Below are 4,816 nucleotides of genomic sequence, written 5' to 3'. Positions count from 1 at the left end.
TAAATGCTGTAAAACATCACAATCAGTTCATTCGCCTGCTAATTTTATTTCACCGTGCTTTGTTATTTACAATAAATATTAAATTGCACAATCTGTCATTATCTAAACTGATACATGCATGTATATTTTTAACAGGAATGAACGACTAGTTGTTACACAAAAGAAAGAGAATTGACGGTGAAATATGAGAAATATAGATATATTAAAACTTGATATAAATCATAGTTTAGAAAGAAAGAACATATATTGAAATATAAATGTTCTGATTGACTAAGTGGGTAGTTAGGTCCGCAAGCAAAAAGAAGTCAACATAATATTTTCTGCATAAAGTTCTTTAATAGTACACTCAATACGGTTGATGATACAAATTGTTTTGTAGTAAAATGAAAGGTAGCGAGTCATACTAGTTGCAGTGTCTTTCTGTGTGACCATGACCTGTAAATTAAAAGCAAAAACTAATTGCTTAATTTTTCCATATATATATATATATATATATATATATATATATATATATATATATATATATATATATATATATATATATGGCTATGTTCCGGATGTTCTGGTAATAAATATCATTTAAAGATATAACACATACTACATACATGTGTGATTGCCGTTTCAAATGAGGCCATATTTTCTAGGAAACATCTGAGGCACTTTAACAGTTACGTTTTTACGAATAGTTAACTGTGACATCTTCGTAAATAAAGCTCTACCTATGTTATGATTTCCATACGTTATTTTCACGCTTCAAAGTGTTTATTGCATATCTCTGTTATAAGAATGCTTTATATCTATTTATAACTATATAAGCTCACAGGTTCGACAGCATTTCAGCTGCTCATTTGATGCTAGTGGTTTTATAAATACAACAAAAAAACAAAGCCAATTGCTGTGCTTAATCATTTTTATTTAATCATTTTTATTTTTTATTTTTTGAAATATGATGCCTTATTCTGCTGTTTTTCTGAAGGCAAAATGCCTGTCAAATAGGAATTTTAAAAATGGCATTTACAAGTTAACATCCTAATGCAATTTTTTGTATAATCTCAAGCAAGTTATGAATAATTATATCGATTGATATTCAATTTATAAAGTACTTTAAAGCGGAATCTAAAAAATATCTACCCTTAGTTGTATTGCAAGAAAGAAAATATGTGGAAAATCACATACCAGATTATGATATAGTCCATAAAGTTAACACTGTATTCGCTCCGTTACTAATGGTGTCTATTATATCCACTGTATCCATGTCTACGATGCCCACTGTATCCACCTCTACTGTATCCAGAATAACCGGGTCTACCTCGGCTATATCCACCTCGTGAGTACCCACTGCCACCGTGAGAATATCCTCCTCCATAGTAGGCAGGTGTTGCTATAGCAACAGCAAACAAGAGCAGTAAAAGGACGGCGACCGTTTTCATTTTAATCGAGGGGCTGGAAATAAATAAAGCATTATTTTCTTTAGAAACAACAAGGAATAATGTGTGACTTACATACGTCTATTTCATAATTATTGCTTTCACTTTTTGGCAGACCAGAATAATGGTGGTGTCAAAATTTCTTTAGAACCCCTTCCAAAAGATATTTCAGTAACAAATAGACAAACTTTGATAAGCTTAAAATGTGGATATTACATCATTAATTTTAATATAGAAAGAAATCAGTAAGCCGTGAGTTTCGAATCATCTTTAAGAGAGATGATGTGTTTTGCTTGTATGTCGGCTTCTTAGTCTTAGCCGAAATTTGTTATCAAATATTATCGTATTCTCATTTGAAAATATATACAAAGCCAACCGAAAACAAATCTTCATCAGTACTATCTAAGCTTAGCAAAATTTGTTTATTGTGGCTTTTGTATGGAAAACTTATGTCTCCATCATATTACAAATCTATATATACAAGCCTCGTTTAGAATGTCAATATAGTTTTGTTTGAAAGGTATATTTATATATATACTAAAAGGATTTGATTTGATTTTCGGCGAGAAACCGCCGCTTGGAATTGCCAATATTTAATTCCCCTTTCTCTCTCTCTCTCTCTCTCTCTCTCTCTCTCTGACACACACACACACACACACACACACGTGATTTAGAATTTACACTGTACTATCGACCTACCAATACTTAGAACATTGTGCACATTGAACTTCCTGGTGTATTTTAGTGTATCCTGCAGAGAGACAGACAGAAAGACAGACAGAGGAGAGGAGTGGGAGAGAGTACCTGTTTGACGATCGATTCTGCTTGTTAAGAACTGGATATCGTATGATATTCTACTAAATTTCCATCCTTATATAGTTATTGGGGGTCATTTCACTCTTGATCCTATGGAATCATTCTCCATAAAATCTTTAAAGAGTCATCAATCAGGCTTTTCCCATCAATAGTTTTATCACGTTTCCACATAACTCCATGACGCAACAGGGAGCCGAAACGTCTAAGCCTGTTAAGCCGTTTAAAACTTAAATGATTTTTTTTTCCAATAAGGAAACGCCAAGGTCTGCAAAATGCATGTTTAATTTGCTTAATTAATTAACATACATACATCATAGTGTCTATTTCTCAACAACAAGCTATATATGGCAATAAATTATCCGTAATGTACATTTTTTTTTAAATACCTGCATTTAGAGGTTTCAGTGGTTGTGCTAATACGCATATGTGGGTTTGCTTGAGTATATTTGAATCAAGGTGACATATGTCATACAACATCTTTGTTTTTGTTTTTAAATCAATTGGTAAAGGTATTAGTATGTACTCTTAATGTTGTTGGCCTACCTTACGTTATTTCAATATTTTAGTTAAATCTAAGAAAATGATAGGATAATATCTGTTTTGAGCCCCATACAGTTTCAGTTTGAATTGGCTAAGTTTAAGGAAGCACATTACAATAATGGAATTTGGTTACATTTGATTAATTTTCGTCATGATAATCAGCTGTTGTACCCTCAATTATTGTGTAATTGGTGCATTGTTAGCAAAAAAACAAGGGAACCACAGTATCCAAACAGCTTGGCTAGAATCATAATCCTTGGATCAGACCTAGGTCAGGAAGGGTCGGTTGACGTTTATTTCTTTTTTGTCGTGATTTAGCCAAGAGGTTCTTGAAAGTGTCTTTGGAAAGCAAGCTGCCAACTAAACTGTGTGTTGTAAATTATGCTATTCACCTGGTCAGCCTGCAGTTCATAACGACCATTAATCTGAGTGAGGATTATAATAAATGTAAGTCTCTCGTGATCAGTTGCAAAATAAAACAATCTTCTGAATAAGAAATTCGTGTTCCTTACTAATTAATAAAACTACGAAGAAATACCTTGAGGGGCCAATTCTTGTTTAGGAAATCAGACATTATTGACCTAGCGTGGAAAAGAGCTGTAAGTAGTGAAGTGGGACGATATAGGGTCTACGGAATTAGCATTAGAAATACCCCTGGGACGATATGGGGTCTATGTAAATTTAACATGGACAAAACCCCTGGGACTATAGGGTCTAGGGGAATTAGCATTACAGACCTTTCCTGGGACTGTATAGGGTCTATGTAAATTTAACATTAACACCCCTGGGACTGTATAGGGTCTATGTAATTTAACATCGACAAAAAAACCTGGGTCTGTATAGGGTCTATGTAAAATTGAAACAGGGAAGGTCTCTATTTTTTTTTTTTTAAAATTTTAAAAAAATAAAAAAAAATAAAAAAGGGGTAGGCAATTGAAAGTCTATCTCTTTTCGAGAGATTGGAGTGGCCCTGAAAAGGGCCTTTGGGTTTATGTTAATATGTCCTTAACATAAAGGGCATCTGCAACATCTTCTTCGTCTTAGGCTTCGTCTAATGGTAGGTCCATAGACTAACACTCTTTTGAGGCATCCTTGCCTCTCCACGTAAATCCTACGTATCCATAGACTTGTGGCGGTCCTATGGACAACTGTCCACTCGGATCGGACATACATGGGTATGTCCGTCCTGAACATCATCGTTGACACAAGCGTAGAAGATTGCACATCAGTCCACATCTTGAGGCGTAGAGTAACAGGTGAAGGAATGAAGTGAACTGCACTTATTTATAGGGAGATAAAGGATTGAAACGGATTGAGTTCGTTGACCAATCCAAACACGCGTTACAAAATTCAGTCAGCCCACATCCAATCCGAAGAGAGCAGTCTGTGACGTCACGTAGTCTATATAGATTCGCTAGCGCCTGTGCGCAGTCAATCCATGCGACAGGTTTTCAACATGACGGAAACTCAGAAAACGATCAATTGGGGTGTACCAGCCGTTGAGACTTTCAGAAGAGGTGAATTGGGATTATGTGGATTTTCTTACTTCACAAGAATTTGTTCCAGAACCTTCGTCACCTTCTCCTTCATTACCACACGTGGATAATTTTAGACAGAGACAGAAAGAATTGGAGAAATTTATACAGCAGCAAAAGGAAGCAGAACAAGCTTTTCTCCTACAGCAGCATCAACAAGAAGAAGAGGTAAGAAATAAACAACAAGAAGAAGCAGCAAAGAAACAAGAGGGTGAAAGTCAGACCGTCACGGTACTGTTGGACACTTTGTCACGACCGAAGAGAATACGACCTTCCCGAGCTAAACACTCCAGCCCTGTGACTAAGCCTACCGTACCACCCTTAGTGATTTCAACCAAATCATCATCAGAAGTAGGCCTCGGTCGTGGCAAAGGCTTAAGACAGTTAAAGTTGCTTGCTTAAACTCACCCCTACACCAAAAATGACCCTTTTTAGGGCCACCCCTATCTCTCGAAAAGAGATTGACTTTCAATTGCAAATAACTAAAAAAGCCCCATT

General features: G+C 35.5%; 1 long non-coding RNA gene across 1 annotated transcript; it reads right to left on the bottom strand.

Annotated features, from left to right (window-relative positions):
- Positions 1-316: 316 nt before the first annotated feature.
- Positions 317-2,378, bottom strand: LOC149801338 (uncharacterized). Its single transcript, XR_016420456.1, has 3 exons — positions 2,232-2,378; positions 1,177-1,443; positions 317-435 (listed from the first exon to the last, which is right to left on the bottom strand). It is a non-coding gene; the product is annotated as an uncharacterized LOC149801338 (long non-coding RNA).
- Positions 2,379-4,816: the final 2,438 nt, after the last annotated feature.

This window comes from Sinohyriopsis cumingii, chromosome 4 (assembly GCF_028554795.1).
Source record: "Sinohyriopsis cumingii isolate HCF-2022 chromosome 4, ASM2855479v2, whole genome shotgun sequence".
In the NCBI taxonomy this organism is placed as follows: Eukaryota; Metazoa; Mollusca; class Bivalvia; order Unionida; family Unionidae; genus Sinohyriopsis; species Sinohyriopsis cumingii.
The sequence above is the reverse complement of the archived record's forward strand: the minus strand, read 5'-3'. Positions and strand labels throughout refer to the sequence as shown.